General features: G+C 37.1%; 1 non-coding gene across 1 annotated transcript; it reads right to left on the reverse strand.

The window, feature by feature from the left end:
* Positions 1–24,103: 24,103 nt before the first annotated feature.
* LOC131003770 (small nucleolar RNA R71) lies at positions 24,104–24,210 on the reverse strand. The gene has a single exon (XR_009094790.1). It is a non-coding gene; the product is annotated as a small nucleolar RNA R71 (small nucleolar RNA).
* Positions 24,211–25,781: the final 1,571 nt, after the last annotated feature.

The raw sequence follows: 25,781 nt of genomic DNA on the forward strand, positions 1-25,781 counted from the left end.
GGCCTTTCCTCAAAACTGTCAGGACTCGCATTGATTGTGATACGGGCAAATTAACATGCCAGTTCGAAGGAGAGACAGTAACTTTCGATATATATAATGCCATGAAGTATCCCGTCGACACGGAGATGGTCAAAAGTGTCGATATAATCAAAAGAGTTGTTGAGGATGAATTGCCCAGAACAACACTCCATGAACCATTCGATGTAGTAATCCAAAACAGTCTCACCGAGGAAGATGTTCAGGAGGAACAACTAAAAGAGACAGTGGAAATACTGAATGCATGGAGCGAGGGGATCAACTACATAGAAGCTCTATACATTCCCAATTTGAAAGCTGAGGATCGATTGGTTCCTTCACTCCACCGAGCACCCAAGCTCGAATTGAAGTCTCTGCCCAATCATCTAAAGTACATCTTTTTGGGCGAAAATTACACGTTGCCCGTAATCATCAATTCGGAGTTAACACCGAAGGATGAAAGTAAGGTTAAGGAGATTTTGGGCAAATACAAAGAAGCTATTGGATGGACTCTAGCCGATATCAATGGCATAAGCCCTACAGTATGTATGCATTACATATTGTTAGAAGAAGATGCAGCCCCAGTCCGAGATCCCCAAAGGAAGCTAAACCCGGCCATGAAGGAAGTCGTGATGAAGGAGATACTCAAACTACTGGATTTGGGTATAATATACCCAGTGTCCGATAGTAGATGGGTGAGTCCGGTGCACGTTGTGCCCAAGAAGTCAGGCATGCAAGTGGTGGAAAATGAGTTTCGGGAAATGATAGCCACAAGGTTGCAAACCGGCTGGAGAGTATGTATTGACTACCGCAAGCTCAATCAAAAGACAAGAAATGATCATTTCCCCTTGCCTTTCATTGATGAGATGCTCGAGAGACTTGCGGGAAATCAGTATTTCTATTTTTTGGATGGATACTCGGGATACATGCAGATTTGGGTTGCAAAGGAGGCTCAGGGCAAAACCACCTTCACTTGCCCTTTCAGAACTTTTGCCTATCGAAGGATGCCATTTGGACTATGCAACGCCCCTGGAACATTCCAAAGGTGTATGATGAGTATATTCTCGGACCTCCTCGAGAACTGCATCGATGTATTTATGGACGACTTCACCGTTTATGGGCAAACCTTTGACTCATGCCTCACTAATTTGGAGAAGGTGCTGCAAAGGTGCGTAGACAAAAGTTTGGTCTTGAATTATGAGAAATGCCATTTCATGGTCAAAGAAGGAATTGTGCTCGGATACGTGATTTCAGGCAGATGGATAGAAGTGAACAAAGCCAAGATTGAAATCATAGCAAAGCTTCCCTACCCAACGAACATCAAGCAATTGCAAGGGTTCTTTGGGCATGCTGGTTTTTACAGGAGATTCGTTAAGGACTTTACCAAAATAGCTCAACCAATGACAAGGCTGCTCCAGAATGAAGTGGAGTGGAATTTTGATGAAGACTGTAAGGAGGCTTTTCACATCTTGAAGGATAATCTGGTCTCCGCGCCCATAATACAACCTCCAGACTAGGGGATGCCTTTTGAGGTAATGTGTGATGCCAGTGGATATGCCATTGGAGCGGTTCTTGGGCAAAAGCGGAGAAAGGAAAGCCATGTCATCTATTATGCCTCCAAAACCCTCAATTGGGCCCAGATCAACTATTCCACCATGGAGAATGAAATGCTGGCAGTAGTGTTTGCTTTTGAAAAATTCAGGTCCTACTTGCTTGGAGGTAAGACTATTGTCTACACCGATCATGCGGCTCTGAAGTACCTTATGGCCAAAAAGGAGTCCAAACCCAGATTAATTCGATGGGTCCTGCTCTTGCAAGAATTTGATGTGGAAATCAAGGACAAAACTGGGGCACAAAATCAAGTGGCTGATCATTTGAGCAGAATTGTGAGAAAAGATGATGGAGAACCAATCAAGGAGATGTTTCCCGATGAGCAGTTGATCTATGCCCAAGGGAAGGAGGAAGACCCTTGGTATGCAGACTTGTGCAACTACCTGTGCTCTGGATATATACCTCCAGGATACACGTATACCCAGAAGAAGAAATTGGCCAAGGAAAACAAGGAATACATTTGGGATGAACCGTATTTATGGAAACAATGCGGGATCAAGTGTTAAGGAGATGTGTCCCACAAGAAGAACAGGAAAGCATTCTGGAATTTTGCCATTCAAAGGAGTGTGGGGGCCATTTTGGGCACAAGAGGACTGCGGCCAAAGTTCTAGAATGCGGGTACTACTGGCCAACCATTTTCAAAGACAGTTATACCACTTGCAAGACTGCCCTCAATGCCAAAGAGAAGGAAACATAACGAGGAGGAATGAAATGCCTATGATTCCGATTATGCCCGTGGAGATATTCGACATACGGGCCATGGATTTCATGGGACCCCTGCCCAGTTCGAGAGGGAACCTATACATCCTGCTTTTGGTGGATTATGTCTCCAAATGGGTCGAGGCAAAAGCATCCCCAACAAATGACTCAAAGGTAGTGGTGAATTTTTTGAAAACTAATATTTTTTGCAGGTTTGGTGTGCCCAGAGCAGTCATCAGCGACCAAGGATCCCATTTTTGCAATTTCTCGATCGAGAACTTGTTCAAAAAGTATGGAGTTCAACATCGGATCTCAACAGCCTATCACCCACAAGCCAATGGTCAGGCAGAACTGTCAAATCGCATCATCAAGACAATCTTGCCAAAAACCGTTGGTCCAACAGGGAAGGATTGGAGTCTAAAGTTGGAAGATGCCATATGGGCATATCGAACTGCATACAAGACCCCATTCGGAATGTCACCATACAGAATGGTTTATGGCAAAAGGTGTCATTTACCGGTAGAGCTGGAGCACAAGGCATTTTGGGCAGTTAATAAGGTAAACTATGACTGGAACGAGGCAGGCCAAGCAAGGAAGCTTGAGATTCAAGAGTTGGAAGAAATCAGAAGGGAGGCTTATGACAATGCAGTCCTATACAAAGAAAGAATGAAGAAAAGTCATGATGCCTTGATCGTGAACAAGCAATTCAACTATGGGCAAAAGGTTCTTTTGTACCAAACACGGTTCAAATTTGCCTCAGGGCAGCTAAGCACAAAATGGATTGGACTGTTTGAAGTACAAACCCAATTTCCGAATGGAACTGTTGAAATCAAGAGCCCAAAATCAGGGAAGGCAATCAAGGTAAATGGACAGAGGTTGAAGGCCTATTATGGGCATGATCCAAGGATTGGGGAGGAATTGGATCCATCCTCAGACACAAATCACCCTTGATTTTAAGGCTTTTGATTTATATTGTTTTATACCTAAACGTGGGGGATAATAAAGGTGGCATAATTAAGCTGATGTACACGATTAAATATCAAAAAAACTAAGTCAAAAGCCCTAAAATCAACTTCTATTTGGGAGTATGTCATACTCATGGAAAAAAATCAGAAAAAATTGAAAAGTTGGATATTTTTTTTCAAATTTTAAAGGTCATGGGAAAAACCAGAATTTATTGAAACTTCGTGTATTTTACGGCAAATATCCTTTTTTTAAAATGTAATTTTCATTAATTTATATTTTAATTATGTTTAATTGTATTTATTTATTTTAAACATATCGTTTAATTTCGATGCTCACCGTGCATTTTACGGCAAATATCCCTTTAAAAAATAAAATAAACGATATAATTAAAAAATTTATTGCACATCTCACCTAAAAGGTGGTATACAAAATTCAAAACATTTGTATAATATATAATCGCCCTTGTTTTATAAAGAGCTTTTGTTTTGAAGCAAATATTAGTATATTACACCATAATCACCCTAGCAAACTAGCCCTGATAATGTTGAGTTGTGATGAACTTTCGCTTCCCTTCTCAAGTATAGTAGATGAAACGTTTTATGTAAACTAGTTCATACAAGTGTGAACTACATGTCCAAAAATGCAGACTTCAACTTCCATCGTTTTCAAACATATCAAAATCGAAATTCCGGATAAGCTCATAATTTTTGGACAAAGTGTTATCAAGTTGGAAGAAAACGAAATTCAACACTATTGATAAGTTTCAAATTGTATATGTGTCACTTTCTAGTATTAAAAAGAAGACCAAATTAACGGACAATCAATATAATCGGATAATTAATTTTCTATTGTGTAAGAAGAGGTAAAGTGCAGGTTTTTGAAATTTTGTTTTCTTTTGATATTTATATTAGAACTAATTATACGTGATCACATTCCTGAAATCGTTGTCAGATACAAATTGCTCGAAGAAAAGACAAACGAATGGAAGAAACAAAATTCCTTACGATAAACTAATCAACCGTTGTGTGTGTTTCACATGCTGGCACTTATTTATAGCGCCAAATTTAAGGTTAAAATATCAATCAAGAATTAGGTATCCCAACTCAAGTTTGTCAAGCATTTGTCCTTTTAGGGTGGCTCTAGATTTGCCAACTTGTATCACATCTTGGCTAACCCTAGTCTAAACTAGCATTAATAATGTTCTAATTTATATAGGTAAGAGATAAATAGAGATTATTTGGTATCAATAATATAATTACTTGTTTGCTACATGTGATAAGGGTATATTTATCTCAGCGACACTAGTGTATGTTTCCAACTGAACCAAACTTTAAACCTTAATTTTGATTCGAATTTCGGTTATTCAAACTTTATAATGTACTCTCATTTTATGATGATGAAATTGAGACTCTCATTTTATATCATTATTTACTATCCAAAATATCGAAATTAAAATAAATTCAATATTAATCAAAGAAACATATTAATATATTAAATAATAGTCTATAGGATATTTGAAGGTTTTGAAAAAAAAAAATTGTTGGTTCAATTGGGTTGGATTCCTAAATAAAAGAATTTGTTGGAACCGAATTAAATATAATTAAAAGTTCGTCAATCTGGTTTAATTCCAACAAAAAGAAAGATATCTCAGTTCAACGTATCACCATTTTTCCTATATAAATGCACAACAAACGAGAATGATTGAAAACACTACGTCAACATATGGGTTTTTCATTACATCAAATATATATTAGGTTGTTTTTCTTCTTTTGTGCCGATAATATATTATGATTTATAAAATAGCAATCATATTTGTATTGCCTCTTTTGTATACTACTATTATTTACTTATTTAAATTTATATGATGGTAAAAGGAGAAGAGACGTAAATTTGTATCTTTTTTTTTTTTTGAAAGGGATTTTGTTTCTATTTCGCTGTAATGTCGTGTAGTGATATTGTTTCTTTTGCCTCTTGGGTATGTATTTATGTAAAAATAAGTTAACCATAAATTCTCGTAGTCCTTTTGTGATTTCCTAAGTTGATTTATTTAAACATGGCGCAATCAATGATAAAAACAAGATTTGTTTGTCTTGTTTTGAGGTAAATGAGAACAAGAAGTGATGTTTTAAATTATATAGAGCCAGGTCACACCATTTGTGTGACAGGACCTAGTGGAAATTAAGAAGAAAAATCCGCAGTGCACACAATTCCAGTACATGGCTTTGCTGTGACCAATTCCATAACAACAAGAGATCCTAAATTCTGCATGCACATAATGCCAAATTTATTAAGATTTGATTCACTAAGGAACGTGACATATTGTTCTTCTCTAGGATCCTCCAAGCTGCGTGTCTGTGGATTTGGAATAAGAATAATCAAAAATCAACCAGCCATTTCATATAAGAAGATATTTTTTTATTTTTTTATTTTTACTGTTAGAGTGTATTTTCTCTTTCATGGATAAATTTATAATAAAAAAGTGAGGGATAACAATGCCTTCTTTATTTTTCCTCATTTCTACAAAAGAGAAGTTCACCACTTTTCATTCATTCCTTTCACTTCAAGGATGTACAATATTATCACACCATGCATAATTTTTTTTGTTATTCCTTATTTTCCTATGATAAATTTATCCATAAAAAAGAACACACTTAGTATAAAAAAAAAACAAACTTCTTTTTCTATCACGGGACAGAGCAAAGTTTTTTAAAATTGGCGGACGAAATTATATTTATGTAATTAAGAATAAGTTTGGGTGGACGAAATTACAATTTTATATATAAAAAATTGAAAAAAAATTCGAAATATAATCTAAATATACTAAACAAAAAAAGTTACCCGGACAACTGCCGAATCATACTCGAAATATGACTTTGTCTCTATTTGTTATTATTATTAGGGATTCAATCAGTCGGTTACCCGTCTTTACCATACTAGTAGGATGGTTTTGAGTAAGCATTAAGCGGGTTTGGGATGGGTATTGACAAATACACACTTTTCAAAAATTCTAAGGTTAATATGATGTCAATTTTGTAGGAAATTGTGTGTTTGATGATTATTTTGAGCTTAAATTGGTTTGTTGTTGAGTACTTGTTGCTTCCTTGTTGTTTGAGTGACATTGCTGAAACATTGGACACAAATCAAGGATATTGAGCTTTATGGGATTGCAGTTCATCTCGATATGAGTTTGTAGGCAAAAAAGGATAAAAAATCAGACCACGCACGAGGAAGAACAGTCTGAAACAAAAACACTGCGCACTTGACATATCATTCACATTAGGAGTATGTGCAAGATACCAATTAGATCCGAAGAAAACGCACTTAGAAGTTGGAAAGAGGATTCTCATACATTTGCGAATCACTCCAAATATAGGTTTATGGTACCCAAATGATGATACCGTATATTCAGATTCAGATTCTGCAGGTTGTAGAATTGATCAAAAATCAACTTAACGAGCATGTCAATTCCTTGGATGTAAATTGATATCCTAGTTTTCAAAAGATCAAACATCAGTAGCAACGTCAATTATTGAAGCTGAATACATGGTCGTTGAAAGTTGCTGCTCTCAAATTCTATAGATCAAATAAAAGCTAAAGTACTATTAGGAACAAACTGGAGCAGTGCCAATATTCTGTGATAGCTCAAGCACTATAGCAATCACACAAAGTTCAATACTATACACAAAGTGTAAATATGTTGATGTCAAACATAATTTCATATGTGACCATGTCTAAAAAACATACCATTGTTAAAAAGAGAAGTTCGTAGACAACTGCTAAAGAATAATATCAAATAATACCTATTCAGATATGAATCAATACTATCAGCACCTACAAGTGATTCCAACGAGTGGTATTTCAGCAAGTCACCTCCGTCAGCTGATTGTATCATCAATTGATAAGTTCAACGACTGATCCATAAGTAGTATCAGTTGATTACTATTTAGTTGTCTAGTAAGGACAAAGATTTACTTCATTTATTTCTCTAAGTATTCTTGCATTTATGTCTCATAATTGGTAATTCATTTATTATTTTAACTTTATTAGAACCAATTTTGGATAAATATTGAAGAGATACTCTGCAGAATTTACCGATTCTGCCATGATTCTATGTTTTAAATTGTAGTTACTATTAATGACGTGGGTACCACTTTTTACGATACCAGTACGCTAGTGGTCCTACACTTATGGCCCACATGTAACTGATGCACAATTTACTTTCATGCATTTAACCTTTTATTGGTTATAAAAAGCAAAGTTTCATATTAATTTAAATATTTTCTGCCATAATTTTCCTTATCTATATTTTCTGCAGATCTCTCCTCCAACACACAAACCTTACAACACTCTTCCACATGATGATGATGAAAATGACAACCAAGGTCTACCATGAATACAAAGTATTGTTCAATGGTTCCAACCTCCCGGATGTAGAACATTTTATCAAAATGCTTCGCAGCTACGGCCAGAAGCATTTCCTCAACTGTTGTTCTCCCATGCTGCTCACTGATGAGGTAGAAAGTTACTACCAAAACCTCGTCATTCTTGAAGACAAAAAACCTTGGAGACTTGATCACTATTTCATTAGCAACAAAAATACCGTAACTAATATGGTGTAATCATAGTATAAATAGCAAACAAGTATCATATCTGCAGAGACTGATGAGCAAAAACACTCTGAATAATACTAATAAATACTACTACAATATCCAGACAAACAAAAAAATATGGTGGAGAATAAAAACTAAACTCAACTTATGCAAAAAAAAAAAAAACAGATAATAAAAAAACTAATCTTAGGGAATGCAATTATGTTAATTAAATATACACAATTAACATATTAATCCAAATTATCAATTTAATCCAGTCCTGATAAAAGATCACATAAGTAATCACACACTCTTGCTAGAGCAATTTATGATAGTTGATTTGTAAATTCTCTATCTCCGCTAGGTCTAAAGCAAACCTACTAACTCCCAAAAGCACATAAGAATAGCTCTCTATGATCCACTTATCTTCACTAGGTCTCAAGGTTAAAATTATATCACGCATTCCTAAATTCGCTAGGTCTCAAACTAAATAACTAGACAAGAAAATTATTGGTAAGTTAATCCACAAGAAACAGGCACTAGGAATTGTGAATCAGAAAGTGAAAGACAAAAATGTATCAATAAATCAATCACATAAATTCAATTAACTATTTACAAACTCTAGAATCAGAAGAGAAAACTAACTAGGCATCATATATAAAATAAAGCAAAAACATAATTAAAAAGAAAGCAATTAAAAAGAAATGAAATTGATAAAACCCGAAAAGAATGACAGCTTGAATCTTGCAGAAAATAAATCTAATATATGAAAGCAATAAATTTCTAAGTCTAAAACTGAAAAATATGAAAAATATAGATAAGAGAGGTATAGAGAGGTGAAAAGAGGTGTCTAATAGGTCAAAAAATGGCTTATATTTAGGCACAAGGGATAAATACAATACAGAACTCAAAAATACTGATAAAATTCCGAAAATTAAAAAATTCTCAAAAAATTGTAAAATCTCGTCGGCCACTATTCACTATTACGCGCGTCTTTCTTGTTTTAGTTATATCTCTCTCGTCCGAACTCTGATTGTCAATCCGTTTGCGCTCACGAACTCTATCACAATGATCTATAACTTTTATCCAGACCATACTTCCAAATTCGGCTTCTAAATTTCTGTAGATTTCATCAAAGTACGAGCAAGTATCATATTTTACAAGATAAAACAATTTAAGTGCAAAACAATCATCAAACACTCAATTCCCTATAAAAGTGACATTATAAGAACATTAAAAACTATAGAAAAGTTAGTGTTATCAAGACCACTTTCAGCATCACCAAAAAAGAGAACGGTGAGCATCGACGGACAGAGTTCAAGATTAACGTGATGGAGACGGCACACAAGATCTTTCGCCTTCCTAAGTTAAAAAATAGGCTAACAGATCTCTCTGTCGTTTAGATTGCAGACAGGTTTCTGACCATGTTGAAGCCTGACCAACAATTGGAAGACATTATCTCAAGAAGCCAACTGAAAGAGCCATTCAAACTTTTGCTAAATGTTATGGAGACAGCATCTCTTAGCCTTCATTTTGCCGACAATCAATGTAGCAGCACAATGCAAAACATCATTGTTACCATTACCACTGACTACAAGTTTAATTCGAAAGTGGTGTTTTTATAACGCATATAGGATGACACTTAGAATTTCTAAACGAAAGGTGGTTTTATCCACCTAGAGATGAAGATCTTTGCGATCATCCTAGAAACGCTCTAAAAGATGAAGACATAGTCTACCTAATGTCCAAGCCTTATGACAGAAGGTCGTCTCAGATGAGGAGTAAAGCTCTTGTTAGATCTGCTCTTAGATGCTCAACTCAGATAAGGATGCAAAGATCTCTCTCTCAGTGAAAGTAACACCTGCCAAGAAGAAGAAACTGATAACAAGATCCATCTCCTTCTAGACAAAGTCGATCTGGCACAGCCAAAGATGTTTGCTATTGCAGTCACTCTTTCCACAACGCAATTGTTCTCAAGCTATTAGAGATATTTGACGGTACCTCCTCAGGCACCTGGATGGGTAAAGATTCAGGGAAAGCCGGTTGGCTTCATTGAAAGTCCTACTAACTTCTACCACCCTCCACAGAAGGCATTAATGAAGGATAATAGGGTTGTAAAGTTTCTTCCCTAGGAGAAGGACTAACTCAGCATGAGAATAGATGAGCACAGATCAAATATTGGTGCTTATTTGCTGCTCACTCGTCCTTAATTCTCCCATGGACTACTTGAAACCAGCTTGTTGCTAATTTCAGGTCAGGCAAATCCAATCAACTTACTTGCTGCTCACAGTCTTGTTGAAGTTCAATCCCATTTCCTAAGATTCATAAAACGCCTTACTTTCTATCTCTACCTCTAATCAGCAACCTCGATCATTAATTCAATTTATCATGTGGTAGGCTTACTTGATCTTACCTTCACTGAACTTGATATTTCTTTCTTTCAGTATTCAACTAAGCTACCAAAGAATATATATTATGGTTAATTGAATTTCCTTTGACCTCTTCCTCAAAACACTACCTCTCTTTCAGATGATCTAGATATTATTAAGATGTCTCACAACTGCATACTGAAAAAGCAAGTTGTTAGCCTCTTCACGAGTTTTGCACAAAAGACCTAACTGTATCTCGACAAGTTCTTTCTGTTCATCTTTGATCATACTGAAATCAGTAACAAGGTCAAGAATTTTCTTTCTTTCATGTACTCCACAACCCCTCGCCGGTACCAATATTGGATCTTGGTACAATCTGGTTCATCAGCATAACTCAAGGCTGAAAATGATTTTTTTCTTTAAGATCTAGGCACCACTATCTTGTACAAAGCCATTTGGCATCGTGACAAAATCATTGCCAAGTTGCTAAACCAACACTTGCCTCCTTCATCTTCTTTTAAGGAGCAACACCAAGGAATATTAAAATTTGCCAATGAAGCTCATAAGCCTCATGAAACATTACAACAAGCTTTTTGAAAAGCTTAAGGCACTACATCTTCCATAGCTAGGATATCTTTTAAACCCTCTCAGTTTGCCGATGCACTTGATGCAGCTGTCAACTCCATGCTCTGTACAGTGAGTCAGAAGATACATAAGAACCTTGAAGCTCTTCGTTGAGTATCCTACTCAAACTATAAGAAGCTTGTGAACCATAGCTTATTTAGTTATTTTTTCGAAGCTGAACGTAAACACATTCTTACGAAAGTCACTGATCAGATTTAGACAATCGAAGAAAGGTTTATCAAAGATCAAAGGAATCATCTCAAGAAAACTTAGTTCAATCTCCAAAGATTCCAATGAGTTCATCCTCCTTGATCGACAAGAGAGATTCATTCACCAAACAAAGCCTAGAGAAAATGTTGAAGTCAAAGAACAAACTGCTTTAGTCACTGCAGTCCAACGACAACTGGAATCAGTAGAACGAAGACTCCATCAACTGGAAGCTTCTAACGGCTCCACCTCAGCTCAGCCTCAACACCTTCCTCAGACTCAACCTTTTCCTCGATCTATATCACTCCAAATTCTTCCTCACGTCATTTTAATGCTGCCAAAAAAGAGGAAGATAAAAAAAAGATAGGGAAGATGATGTGGTCTTTGACAAGGAAGTTAAAGAAGATCCAAAATCTTCTTAGGGGGAAGATAATCAGGAAGAGCCGAACAAATCAGAAATTGCTCAAACTCCTGCTTCTACTGCTAATACTGATCTTGTTCATGGTGTTGTTGATCAACATGTTGTTGCTGCCTCTCAACTTCCTGCTACTGAAGATAAAAGGCATAATGTTAGAACGGCCTTTCTGAAGTATAAACGACGATAAGCAAGGAAGACCACTGAGCAATATAAGTCCACTGACAAGGACTTATGGATTTTTGAATAATCATGGGATCCATAGTGCCATATCAAGATAACTTCTTTGGATATTTCTACGACTTCCACAATTTTCTTTAGGGAAATGACAATGAAGAGTTCCAAATCTTTTTAAAGTAGCACTTTGATACAACCACCACCAAGAAAATTCTCGAATATGCCAATGTTCACAATGTCAACCTGAAGACTATTTCCTGGCGTTCTCACCGCCGATCATACAAGGAGTTGTTGACATAATAAAGATCGAAACTTTAGTTGTTTATGTTTCTATGGTGCTGAAGATAGATCTTACTACTGATTCTGATCAGTACACTCATCTGAACAGTGTTGCATTAAAAATAACCCAAATCTTTTTTGTATACCCAGATGTACTACAAAAAATACCTTGTTGTTGTTGAAGATGGTATAATGAATGGTGATTTTCAATGTTTCTTATTTTGTCATACCAATTATTTTATAAAGGCATTTCATCAAGGCAAAAATATGTGCATTTAAATGTACAGTTCTAGTAAAATTTATGTAAAATTCACTAATTTTGAGCTATATTCTATTAATTTTAATTAATTTTTTTAACTACAATTAAAATTTAATTAGGACAGACCTATGTTACACCCACGTACATGGTGTACCTAAACAAGTTAAAATGTTAAAAACAAATTACTGGTTCCTTTTCCTTTTTTGTTTGGCCAGTAACTCATAATAAAACAAAGGAGGATAACAACCATGCATCTTTTTCGCCCGGTTTGAACAGTTCCTCCCAACAAAAACATTGTGAATTTACTTTTATTAAAAAAACTGTAAACAATCACTGAAATAGTCGGTAAAAAATCACGTTGGTCCAAAAATTTTAAGTGTTAATAGACGAATCTACCCACCCTTATAATCTATCTTATAGAACTACGCACCACATGTCTTATAAAACTACCCAAAAGTAAAAGTGATGGTGATAGGCATGCTTGATTTTTTGTAAAAGTTCTTACACAAGTACAATTGTATAAGAGTTGTCTAAGATAGGTAGTTAAAATTGGTACAAAATCTCATAAAGAGGCCATAAATGCCAACTCACGTCACTTTCCTGCATTAATATATAATCTAGGTTTAAAAAATTTTAAAAAATTAGGGCACGTTTGTGTGTTAAAAACATTATAACGAAGGCAAAAAAAATCATGATTATGTGTATTATGAAGGAAAGAGTTTTTTTGAAGCGAATGGCGTAACTAGCCGCCAGAAATCCTTAGCCGGCAACACTAGCCGCGGAGCTTTTTTACTGGCGGCTAGTGTTGTCGGCTACGAAATTCTGGCGGTTACTTACCTCATTCGCTCTAGAATTTTTTTTGTTCATAATACACATAATCGTGATTTTTTTACCCTTCGTGATAATGTTTTATTATAACATATGTAACGTAGGGCATGCTTGTGTGTTAAAAACATTATTTCGAAGGCCAAAAAATTCAAGATTATGTGTATTATGAAGGAAAGAATTTTTTTGAAGCTAATAGCGTAACTAGCCGCCAGAAATCTTTAGTCAGCAGCACTAGCCGTGGTGTTTTTATACCGGTGCGGCTACTTACGTCATTCGCTCCAGAATTTTTTTGTGTTCATAATATATATATAATCGTGAATTTTTTAGCCTTCGTGATAATGTTTTATTATAACATATGTACTGTTATTTTGAGATTTTATTTTAATTTTAAATTTAATTTTTTTATAGTGCAAGAAGTACACATGGATGTGAAACTGAAATATAAGAGATAGTGAATCTGCCAAAATTTGGATTATAGTGGGAGTAATAAAACTCACTTTATGCATGATTTGATTGTACATAAAATGATAGACTTACACATAAAATAATAGGAAATTATCAATTAAAAATATCCAACCTTATATATTCGGAAATGAAATAATATTATCTAGCTAAAAACTCAATTAGCCGCCGGAATACTATTGAACGACGTCCCTAGCCGCGTGTAAAATAACGAGCGGCTAGTGCCTCCAGCGAACGGTTTTCTGGCAGTTAGTGGGTTTGTTAGCTAGTAAATATTTTTTTGTTTCACAATATATGGTTGTTTAATTTTTTGAAGGGAAACTCGAGTTCATTCTGCAGGTGAAAAGATGAGTTAAAGGACAACTACGACGGACGCATCAAGTAGTCAAAACAAACGAGCACCCAAAAGGTGTGGTCTATGTGGCGAGCCTGGTCACACACGTAGATCATGCAAGGGTACGGGTGGCGACGAGTAGTTGAATTTCCTGTTATATTCAATGTGTACTGATGTTTTTCACTACAGTAATTGATGTGTTCAAGTTTGGCATTGGAATCAAAAGTTTTCCTTTTGATATCAATTGCATCATCTATAAAACATAACAAAAACAACAAATGTTGCACTAGCCGCCAGAATTTTGTTTTTTAGGAGCACTAGCCGCTCCATAAAAACCACGGCGGCTAGTGAACGCGGCTAGAGATTTGCTGGCGGCTAGTTGGTGAATTCATATTATTTTCATGTTTTATATGGGATGTCATAAGTTACTACATCAAATATAACATTAAATTAATTCAAACATATTGAAATAATTGATGTATTCAATTTAGCGTTGGAATCAAAACTTTTCATTTTGATATCAATTGCATCATCTATAAAACATAACAAAAACAACAAATATTGCACTAGCCGCCAGAATCTTGTTTTTTAGGAGCACTAGCCGCTCCACAAAAACCACGAAGGCTAGTAAACGTGGCTAGGGATTTTCTGACGGCTAGTTTGAGTTTTATGGTTTTTTTGATGTTTTAGAAGCTATTCAAGTGTTTGATTTGAAAATTTTGAAGCGGAAAACATACGTCTTTAGTAATTATCAACATTGACGTGTCATAACAACTATGAGTTGAAATTATGAATGAGAATTTGGAGAAGTGAACAATATTTTATATAAAAGTTGAGTACATAGCATAACATAACTTGAGATACCTTGGTTATGCATGAAACTGTAAAATAAGATAAAGTATCCAACTAGCCGCTAGAAATTCATTAGCCGTCGTCATTAGCCGCTGAGATTTTTACCAGCGGCTAATGATGGCGGCTAGTTGTATATTTTATCTTATTTTATAGTTTTATGTAGGTTGCAATTGAAAATGAAGTGAAATATAGATAAACAGATACTCCAATATCTAATCATAATGGATATGCATAATAATCATTAAAAAGTAGAAATACATAATTTATTGCTCCAGGGGGATGCAAAACTCAAAGATGCTACTGCCTATCTTGCTCCTATAGTCGGGGGAGTGACTATTGCCCCACACAATGCTTGGCGAGTCTGATATCAGACGTTCCACATACATGCACGCATAAAACAATAGTCGTGAATTCTTCTCTCTATCTCTCTCCCAAAAACACTTCAAATTTCATAACACAATATTATAAGTTAGAACATGACAGTTAATTTTGACAATAATTTGCATCAAAAAACGAGCATAAGCTTACCTCAACTCACAAAATAGCCATGAATTCTTCTCTCGCTCTCTCAAAAACAAAATTGCCGTCAATTCTCTGCTCTCACTCAACTTCCAGTTGTTTCCTTTGGTGGTGCGGCTAAATGAGAAACCAAAACCCTTATTTAACATAAACTATAATTAATGGGCCCTACCCCATTTATCACTTATCAAAATTTCATTTTATGATCCAATTAATCTCACAAAAGTTGTGCCAAGCCGTGAGATTCGTCCAACCCATGAACTTTGCTGCAAAGGCATGAGATTCTCACCCTATAAAGTTGCCTTGTAGCCGTTTCAATTGTTCAATCACCCATGCCTTTGACTTAGGTCTTCAAATATAAAAAAATAGAAACAAATAGTAAATTAAGGCTAAAAAATTCTATTTTTCTATATTATGAAATTAAAAAATATTTAGAATATAACTAAACAAGAAGTCGCCAGTAACCCTTAGCCGCCCGCTCTAGCCGTGATGAGTTTCTTACCTGCGGCTAGTTCAGTCGGATACTAATTTCTGGTGGCTAATTAGGTGGTAAGCTCTATAATGTTTTATTATTTCATAATATATGAGTTTAGAATTTTTTTTATTCAATATTTGTTATTATTTTATGTATTACGCTATTAATTCATGTTCAATTAAATAAACTCAATAAATTGAGACTTATTACCCCACAATAAACCAAATTTGTCAATCTCCTTCTCTAATATGTACTTCTTTTTTAGAAAATATATTTTAAATAAACAAATACAAAAATATGATATATTTGTGTATAATAAAATAGTAATACGAGGTGTGAGCGGCTAGGGTTTACTGGCGGCTAGTTGATCCATTAGGTTCATAATTATTTTTTGATTCACAATATACTTAAATTAGAATTTTTCAGCCCTCGTATTACTGTTTTATTATACACAAACGTATCTTCATTATTTTAAAACTTAGGGCATTTTAGGGTTACAAAGTAACGTGACTTTACAATAATTGCATATTTATCAGATTTTGTGCATTTTTAACTACCTATCTTACACATTTTCTTATATAATTGTACTTGTGTAAGAAAAATGTAAGAACTTTAAAAAAAAATTATGCAAACCTATCAACATCAATTGTGCTTCAAGTATTTTTGTAAGATACATTATATGAATGGGTAATTTTGTAAGACAAGTTATCAAAATTGGTACTTTATATTCCAACCCAAATTTTAATATGTTGCAACTTGATTACTAAACGAATATAGACCAAGTAATTAATAATTAAATTAATAGTGACTGGAGTACTGATGCTACAATTTACGTGGGGACTTGCACTCTCTCCCACATTTCTATAAACAAACACCAAAAATAAGAGGAAAGAAAAGAAGAATGTATACCCTATATATATAGGGAGAGGTTCAAATAAGAACCACTAAATAAAATTATAACGGAGAACCATTTTAAGCCATTCGATCATCAAGATCTACGGTGGATGCAACATCTTGGTGGATGAATGCAGATCCTGGGTTCGAATCCTGAAGGGAGCAAAATTTTTATTATTTTCGGATGCATTAAATTTAATAGCGAATGCATTAATTTATATAGCAGATGCATTGATTTTAATGGTTCTTATGTTCTCACGATAAGTGTGGTTCTCATTATAACCACACCCTATATATATATATATATATATATATATATATATATATAAGGGTGGACTACTGTGGGACCACATCTTAAAATAAGAAATAAGAGCAATTTTTAATGTATGAATTTTATGTAGAACACGTATGAATTTGCTGTATAAAGGTATGAATTGTGAAAAATAAATTTTTGCTACCTTTACGATTCGAACTCAGGACCATAAATCAATCTAACAGGATTACGAATCAACCGTAGATCTTGATGATCTAAGGGCTGAAAATGATTTTTATTTTATATCTTAAGAAATGCTCTTATTTTAGCCCTGCCCTATATATATATATATATATATATATATATATATATAGGGGTGGGCTAGAATAAAAACACTTTTAAGTGTATAAAATATAAATGTTTCTTAATTTACGAATTTTATGTAGAACACTTATGAATTTATCCAACAGAGTTACGAATTGCGAAAAATAAATTTTTGTTACCTTTGGGATTCGAACTCAGGACCACGAATTCATCCAACAGGGTTACGAATCAACCATAGATCTTAATGATCTAAGGGCTGAAAATCATTTATATTTTATACACTTAAGAGTGTTTTTATTCTAGCCCTCCCTTATATATATATATATATATATATATATATTGTTGGGTCCGGGGGGTCTCGAATAGGTGTATGGGGGGGGGGGAATACACCTATAGGCTATTTTTATGACTATCTACAAACCTCAATCAGAGGGATCTCAGTCAGAGATAGAAACGAAACTTTACACGCAAACAAGACACCTGTTTAACCGAAATAAGTGTTGACCAACAGGGTTGACGACTGATACTGAAAGCTCTTCAGTAAAGAGTTATCAGTTAAGTCACTGGAACTTAACTGATCCACGTAAGGGCTTCAGTCGTGTTTGCAGAGATGAAGATGATATCTCTCTTCCTTACTATCTGAGGATAGTGAGTCAGATTGATATCATACGCAGCGGAAATTAAACTTAGTTTCGAATAGCCTCGGTGGAGCAGATAGTTGGATTAAGGTTTCTCTTTTCAGTTAGTCAGCATTCAATTTTATCAATTGAAATAACACAGTTATGAATATAAAACTGAAAGCTGTAAATAACATAGAGACTTTTACGTGGTTCGGAAAAACTCTTTCCTACATCCACGGCTGGTTGATCAGACCAACAATCCACTCCGCAAGTGCTTCCCGGGTGCACTGCAAACCGTGAACTGAAGATAGCTCTCTCTTCAGCACCTACACACCTCGCGTAGGGTTTCCCTACCTACACACCTCGCGCAGGATTTCAGCACCTACACAGCTCGCGCAGGATTTCCTTGCTAAGCACACCTCGTGCTCAGACTTCCCTATCAGAGTTCAAAACACCTTCTGAAACTCCGAGTCACTCAAACACTCTTATGGGGGAGAGGTTTAAACGAGTGCCAACTATACTTACAAAGAACAAGTTCTTTGAAGCAAGTTTGACCTTTGGCTTCTGGGTACACAGAATATATGCCTAGGGTCTAAGAGAATGTATGTAATCAGCGGTGACTGATTTTGGCTTTGGAATTCTCTTCTTCGATTCAAGCTTTGGGCGATTTAAGCTTTAGGCTGAGTAGCTATTTCGGCAGAGCTTCAGCTTATGTCGTTGAATCGGTGAAGATTGAAGTGATCCTCGAGCGCTATTTGTAGGAGAACTCTTGAATAGATCCGTTGGCGTAAATCGTCCTCAAGATTTCTTCCGTTGGAGAGCAATTCGAATTTGGTCTGAGGCTTCAATCTTCGAGGTTCCTTGTCTGTGTGGAAACGGCTCTCTTTGATGGACAGGAGATGTGACATCTCTGAAAAGTAACCACCAGATAGGAATGACCTCTGCAGAGATAAGATATTGAGATATCTCTGCATTTAATGCGGCTGTACTTGAGCGTACGTGGCTTCCTCTGAACGTTGGAAGATCAGTCCTAGGAGGAATGTTCAACTGATACTTGAGTTTAGTATCAGTCCATGGCGCGCATTAAATAATCAGTCTTCAACTGATTCTTCAACTGATACTTCAGTTGGTAACTGCAGTCTTCAGTCTTCAGTCTTCGTTCTTCAGTCTTCAGTCTTTGACACCGCAACTAAACTAGAAACGAACTCTAACACTTGAGTTCAAAAACGATTCTAGTCTATTACATTTAAGTCCTATGAATTTTGGTATCATCAAAACAAGGGTTAGGATATTCCACAAGGTTCCCAACAATTTCCCCCTTTTTGATGATGCCAAAACCACACAGCAGTTCTAGACAGCAAAAAGACTGAGCTCACAGTACAAGTTCTAGACAAGGGGTGAAAGTTGTTCCCCCTTAACAACAGAACCTAAATAACTTGTACTCAGAGCAAGAACGAAAACAGTTCTAAACACAGAACAGTAAGAAGATAGAAACAAAACCATAAATCAGAGCCTGGACAAAGAGTCATTGTCTTCAGGGTGAGATCAATAAGAAGTTCATTTCATTAAACGGACTGATAAGCCATCAGTCTAAGTACAGAGCAAGACTTACATTGGAGTAAAAAGTAAAACAAAAACATCATGGATAAACCATGGACTCCAGCAGTCTGCTTGTCTGCGCCTTGAACTTCTTGATCTTCATCTTCTGTCTTCGTGTCTTCAATGTTCCTAAGCTTGTTCCACTCTCACTTGTTTTCCGTTGAATTGAGGTCTCTTCTGAAACGTCATCCTTCTGGTGATCCATAGCTATCCCATCTAAAGTCAAGAAATAGGGGCAGGAGTAATCTTCTCAAACAGATTACTCACTGACTCTTACTTTCCCAACTTTCCCCCTTTTTGGCAACATCAAAAAGAGAGAGATGACCATGGAAGCTGAAAATCAAATGAGACAACAACTCCAATTCTCAAGTTGTGAAAACGTCTTGAGAAGAGGAGAGGTCCTGAGAATGCAGAAGGAGAAGAACGTCAGGAGTGGGTGGAGAAGAAAGAAAAAGAATGACGGAGAAGGCGGGGAGATAGAGAAATGATGGGAAGCAGTTTGAAGGAAGGGAAAGTATGCATAGCATCGTTAGAGATAATCATGAGATGTAGCTATACATACTATCCGAAGAGCGAGGAGACAGACGAGAAGAGATGAATTAGAAGTGCGAGAGGAGGGGAGGAGAAACGAAGGAAATATATGACGAGGCGTTCATGAAAGAATTGGATCAGAACATGCCTTCGTCATACATGGGGGAGAAAAAGATGTGAAGATGGAGAATCGAATCAGTGACAGTCGTGAGGACTAGCACTGTCGATTTTGCGCCGGATGGCAATGAGCTTTTGCGCATTGCTGTTGCACCACATGGAGTCTTCACCAAAAGGTGAGAAGTTTCCTGAGAAACAGGTGAAGTATGTCCATATTCTAGACAGGAACTTCCAATCCATGTGCCGGGCATGAGGATGGAAGACGCTCGTTTCGCTGGATACAAGTGAGGGTAGAGCAAACTTTGACGCCGGAGAGACGTTGTGATCCAGTGGAAGGGTCCGGTGAAGACCAAGACTATGAGCGTCATTCTTCCACTCCATGACTTTGCAGTCATAGATTTCTCCTTTAGTCGGAACAATTTTTATCTGCAACTTTGGAAACAATTGAAACTTTTTCTCACAGTGAAAGCTGTGGAGAGTTGTTAGTTGATGCAGAAACACTATGAAGACAACATGGTATAAATAAACAAGATGTGAACCATGTAGAAGATGAAAAGGTTTTTCGAAAACTGTGCCTTAAATGCAATTGAAGAAAAATTTCGCGTCCGCCGTCACTGCGAGGGACTTCAAAAGGCATCATTACACATGTCATGTCAATGAGCGTTTCAAGAAATTTTATTGCAGAGGCAAAAAGGTTGGAAGGATTTTTGGCAAAAAGATCAGGACAAGTTCAATCAAAACAGATTTTCACTTTATAAAAATCTTGTCCTAATTCGGATATTCCAATTCCAACAATTCCAATAATCAGTTAAAGTTTTTGAAAGAAACTGATCAGTTAGAGAAAAGATTTTGAACTAAAAACTTAAAGCTCTAAACTGAAATAACTGATTTTGAAAAGGTAAGCATCTTAAAATACTTACTGATCAACTGAACATAGTAGTCAGTTGATACTACGTGATCCTGGATGATTCATCAGGATGACTTCCTCTTCAGATAAGCACTCGGACTTCATTGCTTTTTACGTCGACGAACGTAGAAGCAGCAGTTGGTTGACCACCAGTCAGCATGACTGTTCGAGAAGATCTTCAAACACAGCATCACTCTTCAGGGTTGATGAGGCCAATCTTTGCACAAAGATCGTTGAACCTCTCTTCTGGAAAAGCCTTGGTCAGCAGGTCCGCTCTCTGAATAGCAGTGGGAATCCATTCCACAGAGACATTCTTCTTTTCGACATGATCACGAATGAAGTGATGTCGAATCTCAATATGTTTGACTCTGGTGTGATGAACTGGATTCTGGGAGATTGCAATAGCACTGGAGCTGTCGCAATAGATAGGAACTTCCTTTTCCTCGATCCCATAGTCCTTTAGTTGATGGACTAACCACAGGATTTGTGAGCAGCAGCTTCCGGCAGCAACATATTCAGCTTCAGTTGTAGAGGTGGCGACTGAAGTCTGTTTCTTAGAAAACCAAGAGATGAGCTTGTTTCCTAGGAATTGACATGTTCCGGAGGTTGATTTGCGATCAAGCTTGCATCCACCGAAGTCAGAGTCTGAAAATCCGGTGAGCTTGATGTCGTCCTCTACTGGGTACCACAATCCTAAATTGGGTGTGCCCTTGAGATATCTCAGAATCCGCTTAGCTGCATCTAAATGAGCTTTCTTAGGATCTGATTGATATCTTGCACAAACCCCGACTGCAAATGCGATATCTGGTTTGCTCGCAGTCAAATACAGCAAAGATCCAATGATTTCTCTGTACTTCTTCGAAGAGACAGAGCTTTGATTTATGCTTAATTTACACGATTTTTAAGGGGTTTGTTTGTGCATATCTTAAGTTAATCTTCTGGAAATTGGTGCGTTTATGGTGTATTTTATGCTTTGCAGGTGATTTAGGCTTTCGAGATGGAAGAATTCAATTTTGGATGATTTTCGCGATTTTTAGGTATTTGGGTCTGTAGAGCAGCGAAATCATCATTGCTCTGGAAGACCAGAGAAATCAAAGCCCAAATCCGCGAATGTCAGAGGAGTCTAGGCCAGAGGAGTCGCTTCCCTGCTGACCAGAGGAGTCGAGTCCAGCGCTCAAAAGTCAGAGCAGAGGAACCAAGTCAGAGGGATCCGACAGAGCAGAGAAATCAGTCAGAGAAGTGAAAGTCAGAGGAATCAATATTCAGAGAAGTCCATTACAGCGGAATCGAGAAGCCAGAGAAATCACCCATTCCTCTGGCGATAGCAGAGAGATCACCCATTCCGCTGGCGATACCATTCCTCTGGCGAAACTCATTTCTCTGGCGTGGTCCGTTTTCAGTGCGTGCATCCAGCTGGAAAGTTGCCTTGTTTTACACGATTCTATTACCTTTAGAATTCTTTTTCCTTTTGGAATTCTACTTTGCATGGCAACTCCTATGGTGATCTGAAGGAAATCTGAAGCTTATAAATAGGTCCTCTTTTGACCTAAGGCAGATCATCAGACGACAGAACCTCGAACACTAGTATTCATACTTTAGTTTTTAGCTTTATAATTTTATTGCTTTCTAGTTTTTAAGGTTTGGATCAAGATTGAAGATTCAAGCCGCTACTTCAGTTTTTATTTAATTCGGTTTTTACACAATTCTGTTTTTACAATTGCTTCCAATTTAATTATGTTTATGTTTGATTTTACTATGTCTGGCTAGTATTTTAATCTGAACCTAGGGTTTGTATATATCTGATTAATTATGTGTTTTTGATTTATTGATATCAATTTGCCCTCCAACTTATGATTCATGATTCCTGGTGCTTAATCTCTTGTGAATTATCTGATCAATGATTTACATGTCTAGCTGTTCAGTTTGAGTCTTGAATGCGATAATTGTTCAGCCGATTCAGGAATGCATGATATAGTGTTAGCCTTGAGTCTTGAATGCGATAGGTGAAGCTATAGGAAGCTATTCTTTATGTGCTATTGGGAGTTAATTTATTCCTTGGAGTCTTGAATGTGAAAAGGGATTAATTAATCTACGTTCATAGGTGGTCGTTAGAGACGCTTGTGAATAATATAGTGATCTTTCATCAGGGTTGGATTAAAATTGGTAATTGAATCAATAGGTTGAATGCATGTAGTTGATTGGTGAAAATACATCCCTAGGGTCAGAGTTTTCCATATTTGAATTTATCTACGTATTTTTTATTAGTTTCTATTTGCGTTTTAATTTACGTCAACCAATCTCTCCCTTTCGTTGCCTGAATATTACTATAGTTTAATTAGGATTACTTAGAGTAATTCGTTATAATAGTCCCTGTGGATACGATACTCGGTTACTGATTTTGTGCTGCAATTGCACCGTGTTAGTTGCGGTAATTTGTTGCTAATAATTTAGTGATCAACTTTTTGGCGCCGTTGCCGGGGACTATTTAGAATTGACTTTAATATTTCTGATTAGACTTAAGCATTATTTCAGGCGTTATAAATTTTTATTTTATTTTATTTTTAGTTTTTAAAATTTCTTTTCTTGTTTGTTGTCTCAGGCGTGTATGATCACGAGATCCAAAGGAAAGGAACATCTAGTACCTTTGAACTTGGAAATCGAAAAGCAATACAAAAGAGACAACCGCGAAAAGAAGAAGCAAGCAATGGCAGAACAACAGAATAACATGGACCTTGAAACTCTTGTGCGAGCCGTGACACACCTTCAGAGGCAGCTAGACGAAGAGAGAGAGCGCAACCGGGCTCCTCCACCAGAGCCACCACTGAATCATATGTATCAGCCTCGGGTTGATCAATTTCAAGGAGGCAAATGGGGACCAACTGTGCAGGCCAACACATTCGAGCTGAAGCCGGGATTGATAAACATGGTGCAAGCTGAGCAGTTTAGTGGAGCGGCTTCTGAAAATCCGCATGCTCACATTACCCAGTTCCTAGATATCTGCGACACCATTAAGCAGAATGGAGTGCCACCTGATGCCATCAGAATGAAGATGTTTGGATTCTCTCTTAGGGACAGAGCGAAGGAGTGGTTCAAGAGTCTGGACAGAGGTGCTATTACTGGATGGGAGGATTTGTGTAGAGCTTTCCTAGCAAAATACTTTCCTGCCTCTAAAGCTCAGAAAATCATTGCAGAGATTTCTCACTTTTCCCAGCTAGGAGATGAGACCATTCATGATGCCTGGGAAAGATTTCGTGAGCTGCTCAGGAACTGTCCACAACATGGTTTCACGGAGGATCAGCAAATCATTCATTTTTATAATGGTTTGACTGGTCTGACAAAAAGTATGGTGGATGCTACTGCAGGTGGATGTCTTCTACATAGAAATACAAAGGAGGCTTATCGAGTGATAGAAGAGATGGCCTCCAACAGTTATCAATGGCCGAATGACAGAAGTTCCACGAGAAGAATTGCAGCTGTGAATGAGGAGAGAGATAATTTTAAAGAGAAATATGAAGCTCTTCAAAAGCAGTATGAGTTGGAGAGAAAAGCATTGCTAGCTAAAATTCCTCAGCAGCCGATTTTATCCGATGTAACACAGTTTGAAGATGCTAATTTTGTCCAGCAGCAGTACCAATTCAATAGACCAAACTATCAGGGACATCAGGGTGGACATCCACCGTATCATCCCAATAATAGGAATCATCCAAATTTTTCCTATTCAAATCCCAACAATGCTGTGCAACCTCCACCTGGGTTTTCTGTGTCTAGTGGAGGAGTCATCAATGAGCCGAAGAAGGATTCACTAGAGGAGATGATGAAGCAAGTGTTGGTGAAGGTGACCGGGATGGAGGCAAACTCGGCAAACATGGGGACCAAAATTTCCAACATGGAGCAAAATTTTTCAGCATTGTCTAAGCAGGTGCAGATGTTGGAGACTCAAGTTGGTCAGATGGCCAACCAAGCAGCTGCGCAGAACAAGCCAGGCCAACTTCTTAGCAACACTCAGTTCAATCCGAAGAGCCAACATCAGCAGCCTCAGCAAAATCAGCAATGTCATTCCATCCGGGTGGTTGATAATCCAGTTGAGGATCCAGAGCAGAGGAATCAAGAGCAGCGGGATCCAGAGCAGAGGGTTCCAGAGAAGCGGGTTCCAGAACAGCGAAATCACTCAGAGCAGAGGAATCCTCCAGAGCAGCGGAATGGCAAGGAAAAAGGTGTCGAGATTTTTGAGGAGGATGATTTGGAGACGATTGTATGCGATTCGCCACCAATTTCTAAGGTGTCGAGTTCTTCTGCAGTTAAGGAGCCCATCCCTAATCCCACATTTCCCAGGCCAGAGTACAAGCCTGTGGCGCCTTTCCCGAATCACCTGGCAAAACCAAGATTAGATGAGCAAAGCTCCAATTTTTTGGAGACATTTAAGAAGTTGGCTGTGAATATTCCTTCCGTGGAGATCTTGAGAAACAAGCCAAATGAGGTGCAAATTGTGAAGGCTGTGATGGAAAAGAACCGTGCATTCAATGAAATTGAGGAGGTGCTCGCAGTGAAGGAGTATCAGCTGCCTCCAAAGAGAGAAGATCCGGGCAGTTTCAATATTCCTGTGAAGATTGGGAAGTCATTGTTTGAGAAAGTGCTGTGTGACACCGGAGCAAGCATAAATGTCATGCCTCTTAAAGTATATAGGAAGTTGCAGCTGGGGGATTTGAAGCCAACCGACAAGACAATTCAACTGATTGATAAGTCTTGCTCTAAACCTCTAGGAGTTGCGGAAGATGTGCTTGTGAAGGTGAGTGATTTTTTCTTCCCAGTCGACTTTGTAGTGTTGGATATTCCGGAGGATCCAAAGATGCCTTTGC

This window comes from Salvia miltiorrhiza, unplaced genomic scaffold (genome assembly GCF_028751815.1).
Source record: "Salvia miltiorrhiza cultivar Shanhuang (shh) unplaced genomic scaffold, IMPLAD_Smil_shh original_scaffold_266, whole genome shotgun sequence".
Classification (NCBI taxonomy): Eukaryota; Viridiplantae; Streptophyta; class Magnoliopsida; order Lamiales; family Lamiaceae; genus Salvia; species Salvia miltiorrhiza.